Genomic DNA, 21,816 nt, shown 5'->3' with positions numbered 1-21,816 from the left:
AAGAGCTGGTGCATTATTTGCCAAATGTACCACTTTTCTGCACTACCTCTCCGATTTTGTTAATACTCTATAATTTGGTCCGTTGGGTCATTCAAGGATGCTGGATGACCAAAAAAAAGTTTCAGAGTTCCTGGATGTCTAGATATCTAGCTATCTATGAAGGTAGGTAACAAAAATTTAAAAAACACCCATTTTTTCACAATTTTAAAAATTAATTTTTTCATCCATCTTACATCCAACCTATACATTTTATACACCAAAATGATCGTTTATTCATGTAAAAAGCGCACATAATGCTATTTTGGCTAAAACTCTAATTTTACAGGGTGTCCAACAAAAAGTGTATTTTGGATATCTAGTGTAATACCCAAAATACCTGTCCGAAAAAAATCTTTTTTTTTGGCTTAAATCCTGTGTTTAATCCGTGTGCATATGTGGTATATAATGGTTCGGACCACCCGGAACTATAAGGTTGTCAAATTTCACTTTGGGACACCCTGTAAATGTGATTTTTGCGTCTGTAGAGCTAAAACTTGGTCTAAATTGGCTATTTTTTTCATATTACTCTAATATATGTCTTAGTATGTTTGGCCATAGTGTTTTCTGACCAGATCAATATTTTCATATTTTTTGGACACCCTGTATTTTCAAAAAAAGAGAAAAAAAATTTTTGGTTTTTTAAATTTTTTTTTTCTATTTTTAAGTTACTTAAAACTGTCATATAGATACAGGTTTTGACTAATAGCAATAATATTTGCCTATTTTACAAATTTTTACACTTTTGGGACACCCTGTGCATGTTTTTGAAAAATGATGGTTTTTGCCCATTTTTGGGGGGAAGGAGTCGTTTTAGGGCCATAGACTATTTCTTCATTTTTGTAGAACTTTTTAAGACACATCATTTGTTATTTATGCAAAAACCGCAAAAACCGAACCGTTTTGCCGTTATTCACCGCCAAAGGCGGAATTTTTTACGTTTTTGCCGTTCCAGAGGTTGTAATGGGCATTTGTGGTAAGAAAACGTTGATTTATCAATATCCCTTTTATTTAGGTAATATAATTTACTAAATTTCATATTAAGTAAATTTTTTTGTGCAGCGAACTGTTTTTCGTCAAGATGGATTTCAATTGTTAAAACAAGAAAATAAAGTGAATATAACATAAATAATGGAGTGGGGACAAAATACCTAATTTAAAAATGCCTAACTAAAAATGCCTAACTAAAAACACCTAAGTTTAAAAATACCTAATGTTAAAAACACCTACATTAAAAACACCTAATTTATAAATGCCTAATTTATAAATGCCTAATTTAAAAACGCCTAACTAAAAATGCCTAACTAAAAATACCTAATTTTAAAAATGTCTAATTTTAAAAACGCCTAATTTAATAATACCTAATTCTAAACTATCTAAACGCCTAATTCTAAAATATCTATTTTTTTCACTAAAATACTTAAAATTTTGATAACATTTATCCAATTGGCTGATTGTTCTTGCTAAAGGATCTCCCTAGTCATTAGCCAATATGGTTCATCTTTTCTATGAAGCTTCCTGTAGGTCATGGGAAGGTTTATAACGCTTTTGGGGAGGTTACCAACTCCTTCCAATGAGAAATCGCCCTTTGAAAAAATCTCCCCCCTCCCCTTGTTTTTTTTATATTTCTTCAATCTTTTTTATAAAACTAGAACTAAAATGGGGGATGGTCAACTATCACCCCCCCAAGAAAGCGACGCTACGGCTACTTAGGTTAGGGAAGCAACCAATAAAAATTAAAATTCATTTTCTTTGTCCTTCAACCTTTGATTTTACTAATTAATTTATTTTTCATGTGAGGTGCCACGAAGTAATCATAAAATTTTATTTTTAAAATCGAAGCTTTTCTATAATTAGGGTTTGCACGTCCGTCCAGTTTTCTATTTCAAACTATATTTTGAAATTTTGGAGGGGGTCGTACCCCCCCCCCCGACTAATTGAATTTTCCTCCGCACTGCAATTGCCCCTAGAGGACTTTAGGGGGCTTAGCCGCCGGTTTAATATATTCAACAACAGTTTTAAGATATGCTTAAAATTAGGTGTTTTTAAATTAGGTATTCTAAAATTAGGTATTTATAGTTAGGTGTTTATAAAATTAGGCATTTTAAAAATTAGGTGTTTTGTCACATTAGGCATTTTTAAAATTAGGTATTTTTAAATTAGACATTTTTAAATTAGGTATTTATAAATTAGGTGTTTTGTCACATTAGACATTTATAAAATTAGGCATTTTTAAATTAGGTATTTTTAAATTAGGTGTTTTGTCCCCACTCCTAAATAATTGCTATAACATAAGTGATAAAAGAAACATAAATCATGTGCATTTGAAATTCCTTTTGACAAAAATCGGTTGGATACACAAAAAAATTTACTTCGCATGAAATTTAGTAAATTAAAATTCCTAAATAAAAGTATTTCACAGTTATCTTGATAAATCAACGTCTTCTTACCTCAAATGCCCATTAGAACCTCGGGAACGGCAAAAAACGTAAAAAAATCCGCCATTGGCGGTGAATAACGGCAAAACGGTTCGGTTTTTGCGGTTTTTGCATAAATAACAAATGATGTGTCTTAAGAAGTTCTACAAAAATGAAGAAATAGTCTATGGCCCTAAAACGACTCCTTCCCCCAAAAAATGGGCAAAAACCATCATTTTTCAAAAACATGCACAGGGTGTCCCAAAAGTGTAAAAATTTGTAAAATAGGCAAATATTATTGCTATTAGTCAAAACCTGTATCTATATGACAGTTTTAAGTAACTTAAAAATAGAAAAAAAAATTTTAAAAAACCAAAAAATTTTTTTCTCTTTTTTTGAAAATACAGGGTGTCCAAAAAATATGAAAATATTGATCTGGTCAGAAAACACTATGGCCAAACATACTAAGACACATATTAGAGTAATTTGAAAAAAATAGCCAATTTGGACCAAGTTTTAGCTCTACAGACGCAAAAATCACATTTACAGGGTGTCCCAAAGTGAAATTTGACAACCTTATAGTTCCGGGTGGTCCGAACCATTATATACCACATATGCACACGGATTAAACACAGGATTTAAGCCAAAAAAAAAGATTTTTTTCAGACAGGTATTTTGGGTATTACACTAGATATCCAAAATACACTTTTTGTTGGACACCCTGTAAAATTAGAGTTTTAGCCAAAATAGCATTATGTGCGCTTTTTACATGAATAAATGATCATTTTGGTGTATAAAATGTATAGGTTGGATGTAAGATGGATGAAAAAATTAATTTTTAAAATTGTGAAAAAATGGGTGTTTTTTAAATTTTTGTTACCTACCTTCATAGATAGCTAGATATCTAGACATCCAGGAACTCTGAAACTTTTTTTTGGCCATCCAGCATCCTTGAATGACCCAACGGACCAAATTATAGAGTATTAACAAAATCGGAGAGGTAGTGCAGAAAAGTGGTACATTTGGCAAATAATGCACCAGCTACATAAAAATTGTGTATTTATTCTGTTTGCGCTGAAAAATATTTTAATCATCTCTCACTTTTATAAAAAAGACTTTAGATATGGCTCGTCGCCAAATAGAAAAGGAAAAATGCTTTAGCTTATGATGTAAGAAATACTTAATATTTACAGTTTTGGACGCAACCCAATCATTCCCACTTTTGTAGGAACAAGATTCCAGTGACGTCATATTTTTCTTTCCCGAAAAAGGGAAGGGGGGAAGAAAATCTCTTCAAAAGAGATGAGGAAAACCCCCTTTTCTCCCATCTCTTTTTTTCTTCCCCCCTTCCCTTTTTCGGGAAAGAAAAATATGACGTCACTGGAATCTTGTTCCTACAAAAGTGGGAAAGATTGGGTTGCGTCCCAGTTTTGGATCTTGCAACCAATGGGTGGTTGTCTGAGGAATATTTTATACCCTTTGTAGCTATAAGACTGTTGACCTGAAGGTTAAAATGCTTTGAACATTTGGGTATTGTCCCTTTCGTGACAACGCCACTTAAGAGGCGATATGTCTTATTTTCAAAATGGCTTTAGGTTGGTTATTTTAGGTTAGGTTAGATGATTGTCCCGCAGGATTAGGCAATTGGCCCTGCAGGGGCTAGAAGTAGAAAAAAAGCTACTTTCAAAATACAGAGAAACGCCCCTTAAGAGGCGTTGCCACGAAAGGGACTATAACCGAACTTTTTTTTAATGAGTATGAGTTTTAAATTTCTTTTTTCATAAAAGATGCCCCTTTCCCTACATGCAAGACATTTACATATTTAGTCAATTTTCTTGTATATTTGTGAATATATTCTCTGACTAATTGATATATTGCCTAACATTGAGAAAACCATAGTCTCTAGTAAATAAGTAATGTATTAGTTGAGTTATGTGATGGGTGGCAGAGTCTTCCTATAATATAAAGTAGTAGGCTTATTTTTGTCTCGGATCTCGCTAAGCATCAAAAAAGATCCAGGGAAGGTTTCAAAACTAATTTTGAAGAATATCTATCTCCACCCTGCGAAGAAAAATCACCCAAAGAAAAAAAAAATACCCCCCCGGCCCCACACCTCTAATTTATTTTATTTTTCCTTTAATATCATGAATGAAAATGTGGGGAGCGGGTTGAGTCAACTATCAAGCTGGCCGCTAGTATATTAAAAAATACTTGAATTATAAGGCAAAAATAATTACAGTTTACCAATTTTCTTAGAAATCCATAGTGATTATTTCGGATCTTACAATTGAAAGTTTATTATTAGTTGTGTTGTTTATAGCAAAGGATATTAATATCCTTGTTTTAGTTATCAACACAAATTTAGCCAAAAAAAACTTTTTGATTTAGTTAAATATCAGTCTCAAAAGTTTCATGTTGATTGCCTTGATGATATGTAAGTCAGGGTTCTAAAGGGATAAGACAATGGCCGTTAAAATGATGTACATACCCGATGATGTTAAACGAAATTACCCTTTCAATAGATTACGATTAGTGGTTGAAACGTTTGGGAACCCTACTTAATAAACCAACCAATCTAAATGCAATTAAAGTGCCTTAAGATTTTAATCCAACAAATAAGAAAACGGTATAATAAAATTTGGTGACTAGTGTAATAAACAGTCCAAAGACCCTTACCTCCCTGTATGTAAGTCCATTTCACAAAAAAAGTTAATATTTAATGCTTATTTGAGCTTTAATTTTCAGCTTATAAACGATGAAGCTGTCAACCAACTTTTGGCAAAACTAAACTCTCGAAATTATATTCAATATGTAAAGCTATGAAAGAAAAAAAATTATATCTTCTTGATGGCCTGGTTTTTTCTTAGAACCTGTATAACACCAGATCAATTAAGAAACATTCTTCTGCCGCATAACAAAGCTAGTTATCAAATCGTTAGATTGTTATTCTCGAAAATGTACTACAACACAATAATCTTTATATAGATGTAACAGTATCTGTGTCTGTTTGTCTGTACCGAAGGATCTCTGTAACCGCTGAACCGAAATGGGAATAAAGAAAAAAAAATATTTTCAACAATTTAGATAAATAGAATTAACATTAATGAAGCATAATTATTTTCTTTGTTTAAGTAACAAAGATTCTACTTATAAAACAATTACGTAGTAAAGCTTTTTAAAACAATAATCTAAATATCAATGCATATATTATGGGAGAAAAATTTATACTGAGAAAGCAAGAGAACCTGAGTGAAAGAATTTATAGTTACAGACAGACAAAAGGACAGACACGGTAGAGATCAGCCCTCCTTATATTCTAGGGCGGGGATTATTGCAGAAAAGCTACGCTGTTAATTCAACTTGATTGCCCAAACATACAAACATGTTTGTATGTAATGTTCAGGAAGAAATGGACATATAATTTAGAAATTTTGACTAGTAATCAATATACCAAAAACATGCATTTTTAAGTATATTTGTGAACCCTTACAGATCGGGGGGGGGGGGGGGGCTCCAAGAGCCCCCCCCCCTCTAGTTTTTTCAATCTCATTTTTTTTGTAGATAAGATGGAGTGCTGTGACTTCATGACTTTTTAAGTTTAGTAATTATACGTCGGCAAGAGTTGATTTTATTAGGATATCTGGTCTGTGTCGGTCGTGGTGTCCGGTCAAAGTCGGTTGGGTAGCACCAAAATTAGAAAAAAATTCTAAAAAAATCTTAATTTCTACATTATGACTTTTGTGTATAAGGAGAAACCTAAAATTTTTTTGGTGAATACTTAGATATCTGAAAAAAGTTGTGTTATGACCGTTTGACCGCTCCCTGACCGACTTTATGACCGATTTTTGTCCGGCTTTTACTACAGACATATATCATGAATATCGTGGCTTCTATTACAGCTAGAGACCTATAATTTTTTTTGGTAAATCCTTGAGCAACATCAAACAGATAAAAATATAATTTGGCGCCGCCAACCGCCGTTTTACCGCCGTAACCGCCGAAAATGGCGGTTTCCGTTATTTGCCGTTTTTCGGCGATGATTAGAAAAAATAATTTTTTTGTTATGAAAAATAAAAGTTCGTCCTAAAATTTGGTCATCCTAGCTGCAAAATTGGCCGCTCTACAGCTGTTTTGAAATTTAGCGGCTGGCCGCTAAAAAGCGGCTAAGGAGCGGCCTGGCCGCTATGACTAGAAAAAGTAATTTTCTTTAAAAATACACATGAACCACCAGAAAAAAATTTTATGTCTTTATCTGTAACAGGAGCCGAGATAGAGGGGGGGGCTCTTGGAGCCCCCCCCCCCCCCCCGATCTATTAAGGTGGGATTTGGGGCCCGAGCTGTAAGGGGTAATTTTTTGCTAAAGAATTGTACTTTGTTTAAAAGTAACTAAATGTCTATCTATGCCCCCACCCCCGTAAACTGTTTTTATTTAAGGAATAATATTAAAATGAGGGAGAAAATTTCCCCTCCCCCCAATTTAAATTTCTCCTAGAGTCCTCTACAAGCGTTGCCGCTAGTCTTTAATATACTTTGATAACATTTTGATTGCACGACCTTTGTTTTAAAATGATAAATTTATATAGAAACTATTTGCATTCATTTATGTGGTTTTTACAAGGGGCAAAATATTTCTCACAAGAAATGGTGAAATATCCATTGTACTGTCCCTGTGTCCCTGAAAAGAAGAAAACAATATACAGACTATTGATTGGTAATGGTAATTGTAGACATAATCACAAACAAAAATACACAGTAATGTTTTATTGCATAGCTCAAATAGCTGATCTAATCTGATGAATATACCGCACAGGACCGTTTAAGCTTTTTATTTTGAAAAGGGGGTTTAAATGAGGGTTTTCAAAGTTTGAGGGAGGTAATCAACCCTTTACCCCCACAACCCCCAGGACTTCTACGATACCGAAAGTAATTATTATAACAAAATTCACATAAGTATGTGTTAAAAAGATTGAAAACATTGAATATCAATAGTATGTCAGTCAAATGCATTTATTAATGTCGACTATTTATTCATATTTAATGTAAATTTGACTTTAACGAAGCATTTGTTACTATATACGAGTAAGTATTGGTTACAACGCAGCTACTTTTTTAATAGGAGTAAATCAATTTAATTAAATAGGCAATAAACGATGTACATTATACATTTAGAATAACAATGAACAAAATTGTCTATTCTCTAGATTAAAATCATTGATGGAAAAGTTTAGACAATGCTAGATTGAAACAACCAATCGAGATACCAAGATTTTAAAGCTAACAAATGAAAGAGCAGGTGCAATCAAAAACTTTGGGTACCGGTATAATTAACAGTCCGATTCCCTATTCCTCCTCAGGAATAAGTATATATAAGACAGATTGTGATTGACTTACCTTATTGTTATTATTATAGCAGCTTTAATACTAAGGACTAAAGTTACAGAAATATTTGAGTTATGTCATTGTCTGCTTAGTTTTGGACAAAAGAAAACTTTTTGCCATAATACAAACAGTTTAAGGCATTATATTTTTTATTCCTATATTGCTTAAAACTAGGTTGAATATGGGCTAGTAGAACATTTTAATGATAGGGCCGCCTGCAGGGTATAAATATATTTACCCAGCAGTTCTTGACTTGTTCACACAGTGACGTTGTTGTACGTACAGAACACAATTTTAGAGTAGCTTCACTTCTTCTAAATCACAAAATTTAATTCAGATTTCACCAAAAAAAATCCGTGAAATAATATTATTATAAATCACATAAAAATCTGCAAACAAAATTCACGAAAATCCGCGGGCTGCATAAATGGTTTCCACTCCACTGTTTGATCCACAACTAACTGTGGATTCTGTGTGAATATATCTGACGGAATATTATTTGATCCTCTTTGGATCGTGGTGCGACCAGAGAGAATCAAGTAGTATTACAGTCTCTTGGTCGCGATCACGTGTTCATGCAAAACACCACAATTCAAAATATTATGTAATATATTATTTAATAAGATAAAACAATAAACGATTTTCAAACAAATTTATTTGAGGCAGATTTTTTCCTGCTCTTTTCAATATTTTAAGATAGAAAACAAATGTTTATGATAAAATGAATGTAGTTTAAAATATGCTTTTATACGCTTTTTGACAGCAAAATTTTTTCCTATACTTGTTATTAAAGCTTCCGACGGTTCTAGACTTGGTATTTTTTAAAAATGCCAACCAAAGGTTTTAGGCTGTTTACTGTTATAAAATTTAGATTATAGTACATGAACACTCTCTTCATTCTAACCCAAATCCTGCTTTGTAGCGAAGGGAAGGTTAGAAAGAGACAGAAAGAACGAAGGAGAAAGAGAGAGGGAGTAAATAGGGAATAGTCGTATCTTTCGTTGGGAGTAAAATATATGTTGCTCCAAATCTCCCATTCCCACTGTAATACTCCCCTGGTCCTACACACACCCAAAACACACCCATACACCCACTCTCGTTCAACCATTACTCCTCCTAAAGCATGCTTTAAGTCTTACAGTCGCCATTTAAAAAACATTATTTGACATAATCTAAGTTGCATAAATTAGCCCTGTTTCTCCATTTACTCGGCTGAAATCCAAGATAGACTATTGAATGATAGATTATTTCATAATTGTATAAATAAGAAGCGCGACAATAAAAAATATGTATGTTTAAATAAAAAACTCAAATAAAAGTTAGACAAACTGACTTAAGCCATTACTAAAAAAAATTGGGGTAATTATTAAGATTCATGTTAACCAAATTGGATATAATCCATAATTATCCAATTCTCTTTAGTGGGTAGTATCCTTTAAACATTGGGTGGTGTCATAATCAGCCCCCTACCCCTACCACTCTCTTGATTTGTAATACTTATATAAAAGTTACAGAATCTGTGTCTGTAACACCTGCCCCCACCCCTCTTTCAAAAAAAGATACACCCCCCTTGAAATTTTATTTTCAATATTGAAAGAACGGAGTGGGAAAAATAAGGGCCAATTATGCTTAGAAGAAAATTGTGTAGAAATCTCAGTAATGGTATTTAATGCATTTAATGGTTCAACAATATGTAGACCAATTACACTTTTGTCCTCAATAATTGTAATTTATTAACAGTTTATCATAAGCTCAATTGCTCTATTACAGCTATCTGTCCGTACACTATATTATACTAGCGGCTACGCCTCTAGAAGCCTCTAGGTGCAACTTAAGGTAGGGGGGGGGGGGAAAAGTCGACCTCATCCCATTTTAAATTTAAGTTACAAAAGAGTAAAAAATATTTTTTTTGGGGGGGGAGGCCGAGGGGGATGAAGACAACCTCCCCAAAAATAGTTTAAAACCTTCCCAGGACATATAAGAAGCATCACTGTAAAAGAGAACAATATCGGTTCAGCGGTTAGTGAGATCCTTCGGGACAGACAAAAAGCGCTTACTACTTTATATAATAGGATTGTTCTTTCCTTCTGTAATATTCCTTGATTCAATTTCAGCGCTATCCTGTATAGAGCATGATATTTCCTTGTTAAAATACCTTTTAATATTAAGGAAAAGTTTATAGTAGCGGAGCTTCTCTATTATCTTAAATGTCCATGTATCAGTTACTTTAAAGAGGAAACTTGAATTTATCGGCTGCTATTTAAGATAGACAACTAAAAATGTTTGTGAATATAACCTTTACCTTTGTTAAATTTAGATAAAATATTGATCAAATATAATCAAGATTGTTAGTAATGATCTGACGGCCATTTTGATTATTTATACTTAACTTGCTTATATAGATTGATGGCTTATTTTTTGGGGTGACAATTTTTTCTGATCGTTGAGCATCTACTCTATACCTCACTTGTTTTGTTCAGTTAGTCTATACTGGATTACATAAGATTTTTTGATGGAAAATAGTTTTTCTTCTGATATGTAAGGTATGTAAATATATCAAATTGTCAGTCGGTCAATCATTACTTCTCTTAAATGTAACTTAGCTTTTATTAAAGATAAACTGCTATAACTTTGATACAAATTTGAATGAGTATCGTTACTAAATTTCGTTCTGTCTGTCTGTTTCTCCTTTTCTTCTTTTTGCTTTTCTATTTTTACTTTTCAATTAAGATTTTTGCTACTTATGGATTCTGTCTTCCCTGTTTGAATCTCTTTAAATTCGCCATGAAGCCAGAAATATTTCGGTACTTAGTGAACTGACGAACGTATGCCTATTAAAAATATTTCTTAAAAATATATACAGGTTTACAAAATTAAGTTATACTTTTCTTCAAGTGTAATAAAACTCTTACTCTCTCTAAGAGTGTAATTTAATTTCATCTCTAGAATATAGTCATATAAATATAGGAAAAATTGCTATACAAAAAAATTAAACATTTTGATCAAAATTGATTAATTGTGTAAGACATAGCTCCCCTGAAATTATCAGCTGTAGAAATAAATGATAAATTTACTTTATAATTATTCATTTGAAATATATTTCTGTGAACATGGCATCCCCTCTAGTCTTTTACAGTTTAGATGCATGTTAAATAAAGTTTAAACTATTTATCAGAAGGGAAGACGTACCCTCCCTCTTCCAAATAAATAATCAAAAGAAAACAACTAAACCCCAAACCACTTCATTATGCAATCTATATTTTCCTGGATATTTTGTCTATGGTAGTCCATAAGTATACAGTTTTACAGTACATTGTTTCTATTTGTTAAAGCAACACGTATGATAAAAGAAAAAGATTCTTTTTAAAGTAAAATGCTTATATATCAATTGAAATCTATATTTTTTGATTTTCTACTGATCCACTTCATTATGCAAATCAAAATAAAATCAATGGGAAAACGTTTGTTTTGAACTTTTCTCCACTTTTCAAAATTGATTATGATAAAATAACAATTTTTTAAGGGATTTATGCATTAATTATAATGAAAAACAGTTTAAGGTAGATTTTAATGATTTTTCTAACTAATAGATAATTTTAAAAATGAAATTCAATCCCTATCACTTTAGAGGACAGCTGCTGACCCCCAGTCTTATGGATGAAGCTAAATACATGTTAAAGATAAAAATAACCCTCAAATGTACACAAAAATGTTTTTTGATGTGTTAAAAAATTCATTTTAAAATCTTTATTTTGAGGATGATGGCCTTAAAGATGTTTTTACTGGTGGTGATGGTGAGCCAAATGTTATCTAAGTACATGACCATTACAACAAATTGTCTATTAACCTATGTACCATTTTTTGTAGTCATAGCAGCCTCCAATAGAACCTCACGACATGAAACATAACCATTATCAAAAAACTACATTATTTACTTTATGAATTTTAGTAATTAAAATTGTATTTTTTTCTTTTTTAATATTGCGTGGCTGGAGGCTGCTATGACTACAAAAATTGGACCATAGTTCAATATATAAGTATTCATTATGGGCATGCACTTTGATAACATTTAGCTCACCATCCCCACCAGTAAGAGCATCTTAAAGGCCATCGTCCTCAAAATCAAGATTTTAAAATGGATTTTTTTAACACATCAAAAAACATTTTTGTATATTTTTGAGGGTTATTTGTATTTTTAACATGTATTTAGCTTCATCCATAAGACTGGGGGGTCAGCAGCTGTCCTCTAAAGTGATAGGAATAGAATTTCTTTTTTAAAATTATTTATTAGTTAGAAAAATCATTAAAATCTACCTTAAACTGTTTTTCATTATAATTAATGCATAAATCCCATAAAAAATTGTTATTTTATCATAATCAATTTTGAAAAGTGGAGAAAAGTGCAAAACAAACATTTTCCCATTGATTTTATTTTGATTTGCATAATGAAGTGGATCAGTAGAAAATCAAGAAATATAGATTTCAATTGATATATAAGCATTTTACTTTAAAAAGAATCTTTTTCTTTTATTATACGTGTTGCTTTAACAAATAGAAACAATATACTGTAAAGCTGTACACTTATGGACTACCATAGACAAAATATCCAGCAAAATATAGATTGCATAATGAAGTGGTTCGGGGTTTACCTCCCCCCCCCCTAATTTTTTTTATTACTAGACAAAACTAACCAAGAAATGTAAGTAATAATATAAAGCTCTATATCTTTCTCTTTATTCTTGATTTTCTTATCTTCCATTTGCACAATATAAGAGCTGTTTCTTTTTATCAGCTCAATCTAATATAAAATTCTATTACTTCCTTTATTTGTACATTTACATTCAGATGGAAGCATTCTTTTCTTCACAAATTACCAGGCTTAAAATATTGCACAGAGTTTATATTATTTTCCTTAATTCAAGTGTAGTGGCGTGCATAGGGTTTTCAACAAGAAAATTTTGACATCCCACTTAAACCAAAAATGAAGTGTTTTTGAAATACAGACAACAAGTTGAGTGTTATTGTCAGGGGGGTGGACAGACACACAAAATAAATTAAAATTTTTCAAAAAAAATTACTTGTATAAGACTCAAGTGAAGATAGAAGCCATGAAAGGGCTCTGTTTCAATTGGAACAGAATTCCATGTTAGTAAAACTACAGCAGTATCCAATCTCTACCATTCATAGGAAGGTCCATGTAGATTTTCAAATGATATATTTTTTCAATCTCAATGTTTTTTATTTAAGATTTTTATTAGTATCTGAACTTCAATGTTTTCTTTGCTATATATTTATTTTTATACAGAAAAAAGACATACTTTAAATTATATTAATGAATGATGGACATTAACATTTATTTATTAAATTAATGAATAAGTATTTATCTCTTTGTATCCTAGGTATATTGACCATGTTTTACACAAAGCCATACTAACTGTAAAATATGTTGCAAATCTTTACAGGACAACTTTTTATGTTGTTCCTAAGATTAACCAAGGAAAAGTTTGCTAGGTTGTTAGTACAATACTGATAAAAATAGGGCAAATTAAAAGCTTTTAATTTTAAAGATCTATTTTAATTTATCTATACTTATAATTAAAATTATACTATAAACTCTACAAGGATCGATAGTAACAACCATTGTTTAGACATCTATCTTTAATATTTAAGAGGTAAGTAAATTATATTTCCAATATATATTTCTGTCCAGACAGACAGATATTTGATATTGTAGAGTTGCTTTGAAACAAACAAATTGCTTTTAAAGTCTGGTGAGTCATAAGTAACCCAATTTGTTAAATAAATTGAGAAAAAAGAGGCATGACAGTTTGTGCTGTTTGGTATTTCAACACAACGTTTGACATATTCCTTAAAGTGCCTAGTTGAGTATTGAACCCCTCCCCTCATTTATTTAAAAAATAAATTGAAAATAAGGGCGGGAAGTTAATCTTAAGATAGGTTATATTGGGTTCTGGGTAGCCCCCCTCCTACAGGGGTGAGGCATAGGAAAGTAGAGAGAGGGCGGGGTTAAGTGCTCAATAGATAATTTAACGATAGAACCAAAAGTTTTTCTTTGTATATGTAAAACAAGATAATGTTCTTTGCAGAACTATATAATACACCATATTTGCAAGAAGTTTGAATATTAAGAAAAAATAATATTATACTTATTTACACATTTTGAAAGTATCTTGTTATCCTAGAAACCAATTTAACAAATATCAGATGAATAGAATAATTACATCATACAAAAAGTTGTTGTTTAAATTCGGTGTGTTTTAAATGGATGTACAGGCTTTCTGGTAACAATTATAAAGTTTCTACGCTTTCTAAATTGTACCTAACTCTTACAAGAATTATCATCCAAGATGTCAATTTAAAATGTTTGAGGGACTATTCTATCATGCCTAAATTAACGAAAGAGCTGACCATTACGTAAGGATGAATGGACGTACAGTATCTAATTACAAAAAGCTTTGCTTTAAAAGTGTGGTATTTTTTACTAGTCTGAAAGATATTTATACAACACACTAATCAATAGCTATTAATATCAAATAAACCTTTCTATACGTATTTACCCATGTATTAAATAAATATTCAAACACACATATCATTGTAGTGGCGTAGTTAAGTTCTAGATTAAGAATGTCTTGACAAAAACATATTAAAAGTTGAGTTATAAATTAAAAATACAGGTATATTACATTCTTAATAAAAAAAATAGGGGAAGAAATAGAATAAGAAGATAGTATTTTGCATGCTCTTGTGTAAGAGGGATCTTCACAAAAAAAATCAGTCTAAAATAGCAGCCAAGAAAAAAACATTTCCTACATAATAGTCGTGCTATTAAAAATATAAAGGTTAAAAATATTTATGCAAGATTTCAATTACAATGTCAGTAATAATTTGTAATAGAAAAATTTTATATGTAACTATTAAATATTTAACCAATGGTGAAAAGGGGTGTATCCACCCCCTGGAATGATTGTGGGGGAGAGCGATACATCCTCAAAGAGCCTACTCCCCTTGACAAGAGTCTACACTACTCTCAATTCTAGTTTAAGACTTTTTCAAACATTAAAAGGAGGTGTCAAAATTATTACCTGTGTTTGGAATACCCCCTGACAAAAACCTATGAATGTTCCTGTGGAAACAACCTTTTATAACATAGAGCTACATCTATCTTTTTCACATTACAGCCAACATCTTGAAAGTTCTTTTACAAGATTTTGTGACTGTGAATCTAACATTAAGAGGGGGTAACAAGAAAAAGATATTGCATTATCTGCACAACAAAAACCTTACATACACACACACAGCATCTGAATTTATAGCCAACACAACATAAACATTTGTCTTATTCTAAGTTTTCTTACAATAACATTAATTCTTTCTTATTTCCATTTCATTGAAATGAACATTATTAGAATAGAAAAACAAACTTTAATTATTTATTTGATAAAAAAATACCAAAGGTTACTTTTGAGAAATAAAATATAATATCTATTTGACTTTCATATTTGTATAGTAATAGTAAAATGAAAACAATGAAATGGGAGAGAGGCACTAAAATAAACAAAAGTCTAAGAATTAATTACATTCATGGTAATTTAGTCAATCTTATTTTACTTTATAAAATTGGACCAGTAATTGAGTGATCTAAATAACCATATGAATGGCATAATGAATTACCACTAAAATTAAATCTTGACAGCACATCAAAGACCATGTATGTTTTTGTTTTGATTTATCCATGTCCTGACTTAATGACTACAATACAGCGCAGACTTGCAAAACAAAAGCTTCAAAATAGAAAAGAATATTAAATAGTGTCTGTCCGCCTTTGTTCTAACTTTAAGCTTCAACTTTCTGATTTTAAACTTTCCTAAATTAAAATGAGAAATTAAAAAAAAAGTTTGAATGAAAACATTTTCTATAGCAGCTGAATTATTTTTGTTCTAAAGTTAAGGAGACAACAAACAGTTATCTCTCAAGTTTTGATACAAAATGAAAAATCATTTAGAATTATTAGAATTTTTAATGATAAAGTTCTTTAAACAGATTTCTAGATTACTTTTGATATTCAAAAGTAATCTTTTATTGTAAAGCAATGTATAATTGTTATTATTAAACAATGAGGACAACACAGGGATCTAAAGGGATAGAACAATGGCAGATAAATTGATATATCCCCAATCATTAATACACAAGATTATTATCTTCTGTAGATTACATTAGTGGTTAAAATGTTAGAACAATCAACTTTATAACCAACAAATCAAAATTAACTAAAAGTCACCAAAGTTGTTAAGCCAACAAACAAGAAATCGTTATTATAAAACTTTGGAGACTTGCATAATAAACAGCCCATTGTCCCTCTCTCTCTGATGACAACATCCATAATAGCGAAGATCTGAAATGGTACAACAGACAAGAGTGTCAGAACTAAATAAGCAGTATGTAAATGTATAAGTCTAAACAAAAATGTCAGTAAATTTGTTTCAAAACTGAGTCAAAACAGGGTACCATTTAAGGACATACTTATAATCTTAGGACTTGATTATAGAGATGTTGCGCTTATAACATTTTAACTCGTTGTAATGGAAATATTTATTACAAAATCAGATTAATAGAATAATTATATCTTCCAAAGAACACATGGACATTCTAGTAATGACTATTGTGTCACTACGCCTTCAAAATCTTATCTAACTGCTATGGAAAATTTATGTCTAATTTAACTATAGGAGCTATCCGTTACTGACGGATGGATCGACCATATTGAAAGAAAAGCTTAGATTTTAAAGATAGCAAATAAGCAAAATGTATATAGAAAAAAAAATTCAATTCTTTTTTAATAGTTAAAAGGTTGATTAATAAGTTGTTCAAAAATTTGTATAAAGTCTCTACGAGGTTTACTTTAAGTTTAAAGTTTTCTGATCTTGCTAATATCCACTCTATGACAAACATACAAACAACTAAAAAAAAAACTTGCAGACTTGCTGCAATTTGCTTGTCTTGGTGTTCAAATACTTTACTTCTGAAAATATGTAAAGGAATGATAAATTTCACTATTATAGAGTAAAATAAAATCTACATGATTAACTTGTTATTGCTCTATTGTTTTTGGAAAAAATTGTCTGTGCTCTACCTAACTAATGCTATGAATACAAATACTCACTAAATATAACCCATTAGTGCCGAACCGGGTTTTAAAACCCGGTTCCAGAAAATGTAAAAAAAACCGGTTTTCGGCTTCATAATTGCATCATTCTCAGTATGAATCCCCCCTCTACTACCCTGGCTTTCATTTCCCCCTGGAGCAGGTAGTTTTGCTTACTTCCGTTTGCCGGTATAGATCAACAAAGTTTGAAAATCATGAAAATTCAAAATACCCCATCTAACTTTTTTGTTTTTATAGTAAAGTCGCTGATTTTTTTCGTTAAATCTAAAGTTTATTGACAAGTACATCTATTTGTGAATTCGTTTTATTTAAATTATTATTTTTTATATGATTTTTTTATCGTTTTTTTACGCCCTATATAAGCCCGGTTCGGCATTTCCATTTGGAGTCTGAAATTTTTATTACCCGGTTTCACTAATAGATCTTTTTTGACAACAACAACAAAACAGGGTTTTTTTACCCGAAATCGCCGGCTAAACACTAAATTTGAAATAAATCGCTTTGTATTATACTTGTAGCTCTATAGATTACATGAGGTTGTGTAGTTTTCAATTACGGATCGTATCAAAGTTATAAAAAGTGTTCATCTCACTTTTGGCGTTCAAAAATTACATTTTTCGATTTTTGGTCAAAATAACCGGGTTTTTACAGGAAAACCGGGTTTTAACGCCGGGGGAAAGCACCAAAAACGGGTAATAATGCCTGGTTGGTATTTATGGCCGAGCCGAACCGGTTTTTTTTTGCAACTTTCCTGTGCACGCCACTAGAGCAAAACAAAAAAATATGAATTCCGTTTTGACCATTATAAAGCTTCCCTGAAACTTTCAGCTCGATCGGCCCATAAAAGTGGCGCTCGGCACTAATGGGATAATGTACATCCACCTTTTAGAGCATAGTTCAAACATTGCAAAGAAAACATGTATTAGGTCAGTAAATTTTCAACCTGTTTATATATTGTTAGCAGTCAGGTCATGATCTTTCTGCAGAGTATTTTACAACAACTAAATTGGGTTTACTACATAGATACACATTTCTTTTTTTACACACTGGACTGAGTTTATTACATAATGCTCTTTTATTCTGCGTCGCTAGACTCTAATAGCTTTAAACCTGAATGGGTTTACAGGGATCCTAAGGGATAAGACAAAAAATATTCATGTACATTCCCAGTGATGATACACAAAATTTGATTACAATTAGATTACAATCAGTCGTTAAAACGTTTAGAAACTCAAACTACCTAATGAGTAAACCAATCAAACTTTAATAAAAGTTCTCAAAGTTTTTAAGGTAACGAATAAGGAAACATTATTAAAAAACTTTGGGGGCTAGTGTAGTAAAGAGCCTATGTCTACAAGGGGATTTCCCCGGATTTTTTAGAATTTTACTTGGCAAAAGACTTTCCCAAGCTATTTAAACTTTAACACAATGGTTTTCTAATTTAAAGGTATATATTTCCCTAGTAATCTCTGTCTCAGCAATTTACCTTTTTTTGTGCTTATATAAGCATTTTTGTCAGATTTAAGTAGGACGTGCTCACATCGGGAAAGTCCGCACTTTACAACAAAAGTGGCTTACTTAAATCGGACATGTCGGACTAACGAGCCATTTTCGTAGGTTAATTGCTTACTTGAAGAACTATTATTGCCCTATAAACCCCTAAAAAACCCCAAAAATAAGGGTGGCTGATAAGAATCAGCAAAATCGGACGCTTTTGAGGTAAATGTCTTACAGATTAAGATTTTAATCCGGATTATTTTTCCTCAAAATTTAATCCCTTCTCAGCCATTTAGGCTATATTTGTAGTTGATTGCTTACTTAAACAAGCCATTTTTGTGATTAATGTCCTACTTATATCTTCCATTTTTGCTACAAAATCCTTACTTAAACAAGCAATTTTTGTGATTAATGTCCTACTTATATCTTCCATTTTTGCTACAAAATCCTTACTTAAACAAGCCATTTTTGGGGTTGATTGCTTACTTAAATCCTCCATTTTTGCTGCAAAACCCTTACTTAAGTAAGCCATTTTTGGGGTTGATTACTTACTTAAATCATCCATTTTTGTTGCAAAATTCTTACTTAAATAAGCCATTTTTGGGGTTGATTACTTATTTAAGTAAGGATTTTGCAACCAAAATGGATGATTTAAGTAAGTAATCAACCTCAAAAATGGCTTATTTAAGTAAGGATTTTGTAGCAAAAATGGATGATTTAAGTAAGCAATCAACCCCAAAAATGGCTTATTTCAGTAAGGTTTTTGCAACAAAAATGGATGATTTAAGTAAGCAATCAACCCCAAAAATGGCTTATTTAAGTAAGGTTTTTGCAACCAAAATGGATGATTTAAGTAAGCAATCAACCCTAAAAATGGCTTATTTAAGTAAGGATTTTGTAGCAAAAATGGATGATTTAAGTAAGTAATCAACCCCAAAAATGGCTTATTTAAGTAAGGATTTTGTAGCAAAAATGGATGATTTAAGTAAGCAATCAACCCCAAAAATGGCTTATTTAAGTAAGGATTTTGCAACCAAAATGGATGATTTAAGTAAGTAATCAACCCCAAAAATGGCTTATTTAAGTAAGGATTTTGCAACCAAAATGGATGATTTAAGTAAGCAATCAACCCCAAAAAAGGCTTATTTAAGTAAGGATTTTGCAACCAAAATGGATGATTTAAGTAAGTAATCAACCCCAAAAATGGCTTATTTAAGTAAGGATTTTGTAGCAAAAATGGATGATTTAATTAAGCAATCAACCCCAAAAATTGCTTATTTAAGTAAGGATTTTGCAACCAAAATCGATGATTTAAAAAAGCCATTTTTGGGGTTGATTGCTTACTTAAATCATCCATTTTGGTTGCAAAATCCTTACTTAAATAAGCCTTTTTTGGGGTTGATTACTTACTTAAATCATCCATTTTGGTTGCAAAATCCTTACTTAAATAAGCCATTTTTGGGGTTGATTGCTTACTTAAATCATCCATTTTTGCTACAAAATCCTTACTTAAATAAGCCATTTTTGGGGTTGATTGCTTACTTAAATCATCCATTTTGGTTGCAAAAACCTTACTTAAATAAGCCATTTTTGGGGTTGATTGCTTACTTAAATCATCCATTTATGTTGCAAAAACCTTACTGAAATAAGCCATTTTTGGGGTTGATTGCTTATTTAAATCTTCCATTTTTGCTGCAAAATCCTTACTTAAACAAGCCATTTTTGTGATTAATGTCCTACTTATATCTTCCATTTTTGCTACAAAATCCTTACTTAAACAAGCCATTTTTGTGATTAATGTCCTACTTACATCATCCATTTTTGCTACAAAATTCTTACTTAAACAAGCAATTTTTGTGATTAATTTCTTAATTAAGCTAGAAACTAATGACAAAAAGGACTTGTAGATATAAGTGACAAAACTGGAGGACATATGTAAGAAATTAATCACAGAACTAGCTAGTAAGGATTGTATAGTAAAGATAGAGGATATTATTAAGAAATGAATCACAAAACTTGCTTGATTAGGTAAAGGTTTCCAATAATAATAATGAAGGAAATAATTAATAAATTAACCAAAAAGATAGTTTGTTTAGTTAAGGGTTTTATAATATAAACAAAGGACATAATTAAAAAATTAACCAAAACATTTGCTTACTTAATTAGAAGCTTGTAGCAAAAGGGGAAAAACTTAGCCAGTAAATAATGATAAAAATTGCTTGTCTCAATAAAGCTTTTTTAGTAAAATTCTAGGATTTTTACTTTAAAATTAATTAAAACTTGAATTTAAAAAAAATCTTGACTCAATTATGGCTTACTGAATTATAAGACCCCTTATTGCTGTTAAAAAATCAATAAAAAAGCTTTTAAAAGTAAAATTATATTAAATTATATAGTAAAATATTAACAAAATTTAGACTGATGAAAATTAGGTTGAAATTTATACAATTAAATTATATTTCTACTTAAAACTCACTAGTTTTCAGCATAAATCAATCTGATGTTTCTAATTTAATGTTGTGTTATAAAAGGTCCAGCAAAACCACTCCAACAACAGACTGAGACAATCTGCCCTTAAAGTGATCCTAATGTCCTCTAATGATATTTTTGATTGATTTGCTCAGCTCTGTTCTCCACTGAAAAACTCATAAGAAAAAATTATATATATATAATGAATATGATATGATATACATAAAATACTTCTTAACAAACTTTAGTAAATATTTTTTACATAAATATCAATGAATGATTATGAATTTTTAGAATCAATGAATTCTAGTTAAATATAGAAAATATGACCACAAAATATCCCAATAACTTTTTGCTATTGATAAAACTAAATAAATATTTTAAATAGTATTTTTCATTTAGGGTTAGACTTTCATTTTAAAAATTTCAAAAATATAATACAAGTGCAGTGATGTCCAAAGGGGGGGGGGTACTGGGGTGATTACCCTCCCAATTGAATTTGGGGTTGCCTGTAGGCACCAAAACATTTTTAGAAATGTTTTTTTATTTTATTCAAGTTATAGTTTGACCGCTGAGCAGTGAACACCTGGATTAAAGGTTAAATTACAACATATGTGCTAAAGGTTAAACTTATATACAGCGAAATATTTTCAAGTGACAGCAAAAATGCCAGCCCAAAAAATAACTATTAGTGAAGATCAATTAACCAGACTGTCAAATATTCTTCTAAAATTTGGTCTGAAAAAAGAAATAAGTAATGGCAACCAAGCTTTTGAAGGAATTATTTGTGCCTTTGAAACCATCTTTGAGCAGCGTGAGAAGGACTTTCACCCA

The sequence above is a fragment of the Acartia tonsa genome, chromosome 11 (assembly GCF_053477335.1).
Source record: "Acartia tonsa isolate MP-2025a chromosome 11, ASM5347733v1, whole genome shotgun sequence".
Classification (NCBI taxonomy): domain Eukaryota; kingdom Metazoa; phylum Arthropoda; class Copepoda; order Calanoida; family Acartiidae; genus Acartia; species Acartia tonsa.
The sequence above is the reverse complement of the archived record's forward strand: the minus strand, read 5'-3'. Positions refer to the sequence as shown.